This window comes from Astatotilapia calliptera, chromosome 3 (genome assembly GCF_900246225.1).
Source record: "Astatotilapia calliptera chromosome 3, fAstCal1.2, whole genome shotgun sequence".
In the NCBI taxonomy this organism is placed as follows: domain Eukaryota; kingdom Metazoa; phylum Chordata; class Actinopteri; order Cichliformes; family Cichlidae; genus Astatotilapia; species Astatotilapia calliptera.
Genome location: NC_039304.1, coordinates 49,709,553 through 49,721,826, shown reverse-complemented (window position 1 = coordinate 49,721,826; position 12,274 = coordinate 49,709,553). Strand labels below are relative to the sequence as shown.

At 41.2% G+C, this 12,274-nt stretch overlaps 1 pseudogene; it reads right to left on the bottom strand.

Moving 5' to 3' along the window:
- The window catches only part of LOC113015543 (neural cell adhesion molecule 2-like), a 298,755-nt pseudogene that overhangs the window by 129,414 nt on the left and 157,067 nt on the right, over positions 1–12,274 (bottom strand).

Sequence of the window (12,274 nt, the reverse complement as noted above, 5' to 3'; positions counted from 1 at the left end):
GTCCTTCATCATCAAAACAGACAAACATGTATTTCCTGTATTAAGTGACGTCATCCTCACTCTGACCTCTTACATACATTCTGTTCAGTTTTCCTGCTGTAAGAAATAAAGTGTGTGAAAATAGAAATGCAGGGAAACATCCATTAATCACAGCTGAGCCGTTTGTTTCTGACTCACATTCAATGAGGCTTCAGGTGTAAATACCTCAGAAGTGTTTGTGAGTTCAGTAGAAGCAGACCCAGTCGACCATCATGGCCTCCACAGCACTACACAATGCAACAGAAAGGCCTTCATCATCTGCTGAACCACCTCTGAACCACGACGCCTGACCAGAAGAGGACGCCTGACCATCCTACCTGTGTCAGTAAGAAGACTTTCATCACAACTTCACAACTTAACACAACTGAAACCTGAATCCAGTGTTGCATAGTTTACTAACAGTGTGTGCTGACACTGAAGTTAGCAGTTTGTTTCCTAAGAGCTGCTGGGACAAACCACAGTGACCGGCTACAGAGTTTAGTTAAGGTGGTTCTAACATGTGACCTGTTGAATTATTTACAGGGATTTATTTTTCATTTAAAGCATCATTTGTGAAGTTTTTATGAAGTTTACTTCTTTTATGTTCTTTGTGTAACGTTTAGATTTTCTTCTCTGGTGTTTTAACTCTTCAGGTTTCCTGTAACAGAGATGTAATCCACCGTTTTCTGATGCTGCTGCACTGGGACATAAACACGGCCACTTTATTAGGCACACCTTGCTGGCTGCAGGTTATAACCCCTGCTGGAAACATCCCCACAGATTTGGATCCTTATTGCCATGACAGCACCACACAGCTGCTCCAGATGCTGCAGGATGCTGGTCAGGGCTCTAACAGTGAAACTTTACTGAAAGTAAGAAACCTGAGAGGAAATAAACTTTGACTTTAGTAAGCTGAGCTCTGAAGCTGTGATGGAGCTCAGTCGGTGTGAAGGCGGCTGCTGTGTAACAAGTGTGACTTTTCACACTCACACAGTAACAGAGCTGATTCCTGATTGGAGCAGCACAGAGTTAGACTTCTTTTCTGGCTGTGGATTGGTTCTTCAGGATTTCCCCCTTTACAGGTTTAAAAACAATCTCTGTTTCTACATTTTTTGACCTCCTTCTTGTGTCTAAAGGTGAAGCAGCACCAGCCTCCTCTGATCCTCATGTTGTAGCTCTGTGTGTCCAGCAGGGGGCAGAACACCTCCAAACTGCGCCAGCAGCTCTCACTGTGAGCTCAGACGTTTGTGGACACTCAGTTTGTTTGAACATAGTAAATAATCAGAGCGTCTCAGGCTGTTTATGGGACACCACCTGCCCGAGGGTGTACTGTGTCAGAGAGGTGGTGTATGGTGCTGGGTGTAGTCTCTCTGCTGGTTCACAGTTTTTACTGAGGAGCTGTGTTCATGTCAGGAAGGTTTCGTCTGATCACTGTGGTGCAGTTTGGTTTACTCTGTTTCTGAGTGTTTGTAGGATCAGTCTCTGCAGGTCACCTGATACCTGGCAGTGAAGTGTTTATGAATCAGCTCCGTCAGATTTAATCCAACAGAATAACATGTAAAACACTCCAGGGCTTTTACTCTGAAACTTTCTCCAGAGCTGTCTGGAGTTTTCTTACATTAAAATATTCTGGGATTACCAGACTGTCCACATCATGTGTCCTACCAAAACTTTCATCCACAAATATACCCTGACATTAAACCCAAATAGATGTGAGAGCGAGTCATTAGTATCAGTACTGTGTGTGTGTGTGTGTGTGTGTGTGTGTGTGTGTGTGTGTGTGTGTGTGTGTGTGTGTGTGTGTGTGTGTGTGTGTGTGTGTGTGTGTGTGTGTGAGAGAGAGAGATATTCAGGTAACTTACTGGGTTACTGCACATGCTCACACCTTTTCAGCACAACAGGTGCAGTTTGGTGTTTTACTGCCTCCTGCTGGAACAATGATGGCAGCTCTCAAGACTTTATTGGTTATTGTCATTTCGTGTTACACAGCCTGAAACGAAATACTGTTCCTCAGCAGCCTCTACAGTGCAATAACCAATATATTTTAAAAAGAATAAATACAGTTTAAAGGGAATAAGTTTAAAAAGGAGCAGCAAAAAAGGCATAAATAGCTTAAAATCTAAGTTCTAAAAAAACCTCCAGTTTTTATTAATATTTTATTATTTATCAAATTATTATAAACTAAAAATATTTTTCACGTGATAAACGACTTCAGTGCTTCGTCCATGACCTCCTGAAGGTAAAGGGCCTAAAGAGCCAATCAGCAGCTCTGAAACAGGAAATATGACTCATGGAGAAGTTCACAACAGTTTCAGCTGCCAATTGTACTCATCACCATGGAGACTGTCTCCATGGTGGAGGCAGAGTGACAGTGTTGTAGATGCTGCATTTTGAAGCCTCAGTGTTTATGTTGTGCCCTTAAACAGGGGAAATAGTGAGGAGAGGTGAAAGAGCGGCACAGACACGCAGCTCTCACTCTCACTCGTCTGTATTGAGTGAAGGAGGAAGCGCGCGAACCCACCTACTGGAGCCCTGAGGCATCAACAATGGATCGACGCACAATCAACCCAGGCAAAACTTTCACTACTTATCTCCCTCTATATTCCCACTGCATATTCTATTCGAAAACAGTCAAAGCAACAAATAAAACATTAATAAGGGCATGACATGAAATGTAAGGAACAGAGATGTACAACTTCAAAACTAATCAAATTTATGATCCACCACATTTATATTTTTGTTCACAGCCATGTACACATCAAACTCTCATCTTTCTGTCCAAAAACAAAACAAAAAGATTCCCTGTAAATTTGACCTTTTCCTTAAACTGTCCATTATAGCGTGGTCTTCCTACTTATCTTGACACAATACTCAGTCGCGTTGCCTGCTGCAAACTTAAAAGAAGTCTGACGAATGAAGTGACTGTGAGTGTGTCTGACGTCACGGTGTGTGTGAAAAGGTATCCAGCTGGGGCAGACATGATTCTGCAGGTCACCTGCCCAGTGGACAAAAAGAAATAAAATAGTTGTGTGGATGATATATGAATGATAATACGAAGAGCGTTTTGTGTCTCTCAGCCTGAAACAACTGTAATGCCACTTTCTGTTTTGGAGAAAGGACAGTTAAAAAAAGATGTGTGTTGTTTTAAGCAGTGATGAGAATAATGAAGATGTGATGAGAGAGCAACACAAAAGTATAAGTACAGGGATGATGCTCTTTACAGGAAGGGTCAGAGCAGACTCTACCTGCTGAGGCGGCTGAGGTCATTTGGAGTCCAGGGAGCGCTTTTAAAGACCTTCTATGACTCTGTGGTGGCATCTGTCATTTTTTACAGTGTGGTATGTTGGAGCAGCAGTTTATCTCCCGCCCCATGCATGTAGATGTTGCTGAACTGCAGAGCTGCTTCAGTGACAGACTGCTGCATCCTCGATGCATGAAGGAGCGTTTCCACAGGTCCTTCCTCCCTGCAGCTGTCAGACTGTACAATCTGAACTGCTCCCAACAAACACAGATGTTTACATCAGCGCTGTATCGTGCACTGTTTTATCAACCGATTCACACTACAACCAGGGTTGCCTCTTATCTGTATTTAATTTTATTTAATTTAACAACAGGATGGTACTCAGTTTTTGGTAACCATTGTCCTTCATGTAAATATGTAAGAATTGTGTATGTTTCTGTTCTGTGTCATGTGTACTGTTTGTTTGTATATGTGTTTTCTTGCTGCTGTTACACCCAAGTTTCCCCTTGTGGGACAATTAAATTGATATAACAACACTCGTGGTAAAGTTGTGGACTGGAAGAATACCTGACCAAGATTATCTTGCAATGTTTTGCAGCCGCCAGTCAAGCCGGTAGATAAATGTCTGTGATTGTCGCAGGTGGCTGTGTGGCTGGCAGGAGCTCTTTCCTATCAGTTTGTCCCCACCTTCACCTATGGTCACGAGCTTTGGGTAATAACCAAAAGAATCCGATTCTGGATATGAACTGCAACTCTCTTTACATTGGCCTTTCCTCCACCCTTCTCGTTAGATTGCAGACTGTCCAGAATGCGGCGGCACGCCTTTTGACAGGTAGCAGGAAGTTTTCTTCCATCACTCCTGTTCTTGCTGGCTTGCACTGGCTTCCAATTAAATACCGTATTCAATTTAAAATATTACTTTTCACCTACAAAACCATTAATAACTTTGCGCCGAGCTACCTCAATGAGCTTCTCAGGTTACACACTCCTGTCAGAGCACTTAGCTCTGCTACCCAAATTCTTCTGGAGCAACCTCGTTCTCGGCTGAAGTCTCGCAGTGACCGCGCGTTTGCTGTAGCTGCCCCGGTCTTATGGAACAACCTTCCTGTCGCTATCCGGGCGTCTGACTCTATGCCACTGTTTAAATCACGGCTTAAGACTTATTTCTTTAATCTTGCCTTTCCACCCAGTTAACACTTGTGTGCGCTGGTACATTTTTTATGCTTGTGAACTACTTTTATATCTTATGATGGTTTTTATAATTGATACGTGCCAGGTCCTTTCTCTTTTCCCTCCCATCTCCCTTTTCCTATTTTATTTTTGTCAAGCACCTTGGTATACCCTTGTTTTTTTAGTGTGCTTTATAAATAAAGTTTATTTATTTATTTATTATTTGTTGCTGTTTAAGTTTGTCAATTTCAGACCTCTGTCTCTGAAGTTCAACGTTCTGCATTTCCAGGTCTTTCAGTTTTGCGACATGGTCTGACAGAAAAGAACATAAATAAGTCAATATGAATTTTATTTATCTGCATCATTTGAATCTTTTCATTTTTAGTAGGTTAGATTATTGAATAAATAATGAATAAATAATAAAAATAAAAAAATTAATGAGAAACGTTAGTGATAGATTCATGAAGTGACATTGATATCTCTGTAACAGGGGCTCATATGAAGGTTTCCTCATGCTGTCATTTTTCTCACTACCTGACATCATACTCTACCTTTATTCTCTTGTTTTAAGGTCCTGATTTCCACTTTCTGTTCAGCCACTGAGGCAGTCAGCTCTCTGAGCACAGCATGGACTTCCTGTGGACAGGGTTGTTGGTTTGAAATCTGCTGGTCAAGAATTTCATTATCTGCCTCTGTCTGATTTGTGGAAACAGAGCAGACCAGAAGCAACAGCGAGAACTTCAGCGTGATCTCCATTCTGTCAGTGAAAACTCAACAGTATCTGTGTGTCATCTGCAAACCTGACTGACTTTTATATTACACAGTACAGAGGGGAGGTCACTGTAGCATTAGATTCAACCTTATTCTAGTGAATCAGTGACTAATGTAATCTTTATGACTTCAGATGCAGTACAAGGAGAAGAACAAGTGAGTATCAATGATTGTCAACTGATAGTAAAACATGAGCATGTGTGTTTCCACCAACTGACCAGAGCTTAGAGGACAAATATCAAAATGTGTGCTCAGATACAGATGTTTAAGCAGCTGTGAAAGAACATATCTGGAAGTTTTTGGCACTGAGGAAGTAATTGCCTTTGATTATGGAATTCCTCTAATAACTCAGAGCAAAAATACTCTAAGCGACAAAATGCATAAAGTAATCTTTACAACTTTTACAAGGTACAAGACTACAAAGAGATAAACAAGTGAATGTCAATGATTATCAGCCGTTCATAAAATTAATCAGCACGTGTTGTTTTAGAAAATCCAATGTGAATGTAGGAACCATGAAGGTCACTGACATGGTATAACTTGAAGATGAACTTCTACTCTTCATGTGTAACATGACACTTGGTTGACCACCCTTCCCTCTCCAGTTCAATAAAACCACAGCTGTCCTTTTTTGTTTCTTTCTTCTCTGACCACTTAGGTGAGAAAGCTAGTGTTCAATGCTTTTCAGAGAATGAATTAATCTCTGACCCTTCCACTCCAAGCACTCCTCCAGATGCAGTGAACAGTCTTATAAGCAATACAAGAGCATGCTGAAGAGTCTTGGTTGCTAAATACAGCAAAAGTATTCGGTGACAGTGTTTTAGATGCTGCATTTTGAAGCCTCAGTGTTTATGTTGTGCCCTTAAACAGGGGAAATAGTGAGGAGAGGTGAAAGAGCGGCACAGACGCGCAGCTCTCACTCTCACTCGTCTGTATTGAGTTTCAGAAGCAATACAACCAAAACAATATTCTTATGGATGCACTCAGTCTCAGGACAACTGTATCCAAACTAAGTCACTATTGTTCGCTGCATTAGCTGATGAGAATACTTTAGATAACATGAACTGTAGCATTAGACAAAAACATCTTTTTAACTCGCACATGTTAGCTGACACAGTCACTAACTTTCCACAGCAATGAAATAATACTTTAAGTACTGCATGTCTTTCAGTAGTTAACTTATACAGATAGTAACAGAAAAATCTTCACACAATATGGCGGAGTAATAGCGAAAACTAGCATACACAGTGTGTTGATAGGAGTTATGTGGGTAGTTCAGCTTCACCACTAGGGGGCTGTCTAACCAAATTGTGATATATACTGTGTTGTAGAAGCAGCGGCAGGTTACGTTTACGTACATGGATGTGAGCCACGTTAAAAAAAATAAAGAAGCTTGCTCACTACTACTGATGTTTTATTGAAAACACGACATGGTACCAGGAGTGAACCAGTAAAGCAGGTCATCATGGACAGTGTTAAGCCACCAGATGCCGTCAACTGGAACGGAAATGTGGACTGTGAGTGGCGAACTTTTAAACAGCGGTTTATGCTATACCTGCAAGCTGTCGGCCTAGATAGTAAGCCTGATACACGGAAGATTGCACTGCTTCTTACCGTAGCAGGTCCACAAGCGGTGGAAGTATATAACACGTTTGTGTTCGCAACTGCAGAAGACAAAGAAAAGTTTGACGAAGAAAGTTGAGAAAGTTTGATGAACACTGTTCGCCCAAAAAGAATGAAACATTTGAGAGGTACGTCTTTCGGTCACGTATACAACAACCTTCAGAGAGTTTTGATACGTTTCTGACTGACCTCAAGTTAAAGGCAAGAACATGCAATTTTGGACAGCTGCAAGAATCTATGATAAGAGATCAGATCGTATTTGGAATAAAAGATATAAAGATGAGAGAGAGGCTTCTGAGAGAGGCGGATCTGACTTTAGCAAGTGCTGTGCAAGTATGTCATGCCAGCGAGCTCGCAATACAACATGCAAAAACCTTCAGCGGGTCGCCGAGGGAAATAGACATGGAAAGTACAGCTGTAGCTGCAGTGAATACACGGCAGGCAGGGCGCACGTACAAAAAAGAACAGAAAGAATCAAAAGACACTTTCTTGTGCAAAAGATGTGGCACAAAACATGGAAGGAAACAATGCCCAGCTTATGGTAAAATATGCAAAAAATGCAATGGACAAAACCATTTTGCCAAGCAATGTTTTTCAAAGAATAAACAAAAAGAAAGAGTACACACAGTAGAAGAAACTGCTCTTAGTGACACGTTTTTTGTGGGAATGGTAATGCAGCACGATACACCCATGGACCAACCTGCAGTCAGTACAGTGAAGCAGGACAAATGGACAGAGATGTTACCAGTGAATGGAGCCCTGGTAACTTTCAAACTGGACACAGGAGCCAAGGCTAATCTGGTGAATGAGCTGGATGTGAAAGCAATGAAAACGAAACCACACATATTCCAAAATAACAGTTTACTCCAAGCATATAATGGAGAACCAATCAAAACCAAAGGTAAATGCAGGCTCAGGGTAAAAGGAAAATATCACAGTCTGATGTTTATCATTGTGCCAGAGGGACATGAATCTCTGTTAGGAGATAAAGCATATGAGAGACTCGGCCTAGTCAGACAGGTATACAGTATAAACAGCTCTGAGCCCAAAAGTGTGAAAGAAATAGTGGATCTGTACCCAGACATATTCAAGGGGTTTGGAGTCTTACCCTTCACCTACAAGATAAAGCTGAAAGAAGGAGCTCAGCCTGTGGTTCATGCACCTCGACGTGTTCCAGCTGCTCTTAAAGACAAGCTCAAAGAGGAACTAGAGCGGATGGAGGCACTGGAAGTTATAAGAAAAGTTGAAGAACCTACTGAATGGGTTAACTCCATGGTGTGCATTAAAAAACCATGCAGACTCTAGGATCCGAAAGACTTAAATGCTAACATACAAAGAGAGCATTACCAGATACCTACAAGAGAAGAAATAACAAGTGAAATGGCTGGTGCAAAATTTTTTAGCAAACTAGATGCGTCCCAAGGATTTTGGCAACTAAAGCTTCATGAAGACAGTACAAAATACTACACGTTCAACACGCCATTTGGGCGTTACTGCTTCTTGAGAATGCCTTTTGGAATTTCTTCAGCTCCTGAGATATTCCACAGGACCATGGAGCATATGATCGAAGGAATCGAGGGAGTAAGAGTTTATATGGACGACATCATTTTGTGGGGATCCACACTATAGCAGCACAATGAGAGACTAGTAAAGGTTTTGGAAAGAGTGAAACGTTATGGACTTAAACTGAACAGAGCAAAATGTCAGTTTGGCGTGGGTGACATTACCTTTCTCGGTGACAAGCTGACAGCCGAAGGCATCGAGCCGGACAAGGAAAAACTACGAGCTATACTGGAAATGCCACGTCCAGAAGATAAAAAAGGTGTGTTGAGAATCCTGGGAATGGTTAACTTTATTGGAAAATTCATCCCAAGCCTGGCAGCCAAAACAGTGCACCTGAGACAGCTTCTACACAATAGCTGCTGTCACGGTCCTGAGTCTGTGGACTCAGTGTTTTTCTGTTTGTATTAGTTATCTTTGATTTCATGATGTGTTTTGATTCTCTTGGGTTTGATTTCTGTCACTGTATCCCCTAGTTTAGTCCACGTCTGTTCAGTTTCCTGTTTTACTTTGAAAGTCTGTGTACTATGTCAATGTGTTGAGTTTTGCCTCCCCTTGTCTTGTCATGTCTGATGAGTCCCAGCTGTGCTCTCCTCCTGTTTCACATTCCCTAATTACCTCAGTATGTATTTAAGCCCTGTGTTTTTCCCTGCCAGTTGTTGCGTCCTCCACGTTTGTTGTGTGTGTATTCATTGTCTGCAATCTTCAGCATCTCCAGTCTAGTTAGTTTAAGTTGTTGTTTATGTATCGCCAAGGGTGACTCACCAGCAAATAAAGCTGTCGTTTAAGTTAATGTTTTGTCTCCGAGTCCTGCACGTGGGTCCAGCCACTGACAGCCACACAACTCATCGTGACAGCTGCGAGTTCAGATGGAATAAAGAACTGGAAAACGAGTGGCAACAACTGAAAAAGACACTTACAACAGAGCCAGTTTTGGCGTATTTTGATCCAAAAAGAAAAACAAAAGTGTCAACAGATGCATCGAAGGCCGGGATCGGCGCAGTGTTGTTGCAGGCTTATGGAGACCACTGGAGGCCAGTGGCATATGCCTCAAGAGCAATGACAGAGACAGAATCTCGCTACGCCCAAATAGAAAAAGAGACATTGGGGCTTGTCTTTGGATTTGATAAGTTCCACACCTATGTCTATGGTTTGCCAACATTTGTGGCAGAGACTGACCACAAGCCATTGATAGCCATAATCAAGAAAAACTTAAGTGAAATGTCTCCATGCATTCAAAGATTGATGATGAAGCTACAGCGCTATGATTTCAACTTGATCTACACACCAGGTAAACATACTGTGTTAGCAGATGCACTCTCTAGGGGCACAACCCCAAACAAAGAGCAAAGCTCCACAGAGATGGATGTAAATATACATGTAAACCTGGTAGCAGAGTCACTTCCTATGTCAGACAGAAAATCACATCAGATCAAGGCTGAAACACAAAAGGACTCTAGTCTGCAAAGAGTTATAACACTGTTGAATGGGAAATGGCCAAGAGGTGAATGCAAAACATACTACAACATAAGGAAAAAACTACCTGCTGGTTATTGATTACTTGTCAAACTATCCAGAGATGGCATTATTGTCCAACATGTCAGCTACTTGTGTCATAACGCGCATGAAATCAATATTTGCTAGACATGGGATACCACAGATTGTTCATAGTGACAATGGACCTTGCTATAGTTGTAGAGAATTCCAACTATTTGCTCAGGAATATGACTTTAAACATGTGACCTCAAGCCCCCTGCATCCACAGTCCAATGGGAAAGCAGAGAAAGGTGTGCACATTGTGAAACAGTTACTAAAGAAAGCACAAGATAGTAAGGCAGATCCTTATTTGGCACTACTGAGCTACAGAGCATCACCACTGGAGCATGGCAAGTCACCAGCAGAAATATTAATGGGAAGAAAACTACGGACCACTCTTCCTTACACAACAACCAGGAAACACAAACAAGTGAGAGACAAAATGAAACAGTCGCAGAAGAGACAAAAGATCAACTTTGACAAGTCTTCAAAAAGTCTAAAACCACTCGCACCCAATGAAGCAGTCAGAGTGGAAGATGCAAACATCTGGGAAAACAGAGCAACTGTACTGGAGGAGGTAAACCCAAGATCGTACAATGTGAAAACTGAAGATGGACTGATATTAAGGAGAAATCGGAGGAGTTTACTGTACACTCAAAAGACAATGGGACCATCGGAAGGACAGTGTGATGACAACACACCACTTGAACAAACAACACCCGTGAAGGACAGTGTGGAGCAAAGAGACCAGTCACCCATTGTCAGAAGATCAGCACGCTCTATCAAGCCACCTGATAGACTAAACCTTTAAGCATATATATATATGTATATGTTGGTGTATACATATATAGCTAGATATATATACATATATCAAAAAGGAACTTTCCGCATTATTGTGTGTTCCGTAGTTTACACTGTCACAAATGTTTGTGATGTAATTCAAGCTATGCAATGTTAGGTATGTTTCCACAGTGTTGTTCAGCAGTTAACATCTAAAGAAAAGGGGATGTGTTGATAGGAGTTATGTGGGTAGTTCAGCTTCACCACTAGGGGGCTGTCTAACCAAATTGTGATATATACTGTGTTGTAGAAGCAGCGGCAGGTTACGTTTACGTGCATGGATGTGAGCCACGTTAAAAAAATAAAGAAGCTTGCTCACTACTACTGATGTTTTATTGAAAACATGACACACAGCAACAGAGATTAACTGGAACTTCTCAGCAAAATAGTCTGCAATTCACATCTTCCGCTACAATGAACAATGATAACAATGTAATAATCAACAGTAACACACATTTATACAGATTTGTGCATGACAGTTACATAAAAAAAGGGGAAATAGTGAGGAGAGGTGAAAGAGCGGCACAGACACGCAGCTCTCACTCTCACTCGTCTGTATTGAGTGAAGGAGGAGGCGCGCGAACCCACCTACTGGAGCCCTGAGGCATTAACAATGGATCGACGCACAATCAACCCAGGCAAAACTTTCACTACTTATCTCCCTCTATATTCCCACTGCATATTCTATTCGAAAACAGTCAAAGCAACAAATAAAACATTAATAAGGGCATGACATGAAATGTAAGGAACAGAGATGTACAACTTCAAAACTAATCAAATTTATGATCCACCACACGTGACTGCTCAGACCTAACACACTATGTGACACTCACACCTTGTGGTATGTAAATTGTATATTACCATAATAAAATACAAAATAACCATCTGTTCTCCTGGAGAAAGTATAATTTAATCAAACCGTGCAATTTACTGGCCCTGTGTGCATAAATGGTATCTTTGTTGTGTTGTGTTTTTGATTGTAGATACCTTATATTCTAATATTTTTATTTGCCACCCTCAGATTTGACTGTCCTGAAGCAACATGTGGAAGAGCCCTCCTCTCCAAGTCTAACAGATACATTGTCTGTCTCAACCACCAGCAGTCAGAGCAGTGACACAAGTGATGCCGGACTTCAAATGGTTCAGCCTCTATTGGACAGCATACGTGCAAGAAATGTAGATACAGTACTTAATTGACTTATACTTGACTCTTTAGTTGCCATTACTTGAAAAAGCTTAAACACGAAGATAAAACAGATTAGAGAAAAATAATTTAATATAGTATTTCATGTAGTTTGCTCTGCAACTGTAGTGTGTAATAAGACTTGCTCTCTCTCTCTCTCTCTGTTTTTGTTATGCATGTTAACCATGAAACGTGTTTCCATGATCAGTGTCCTGCTATTCAGGTAAATGAAACCACTTCTAAGAAGATACTGGTCCTAGGAAGGGAGAAAGTAAGACATTTCAAATGTTTTGATGCCCAAATGTCATATGGGTGTGATTCACAATTTTATG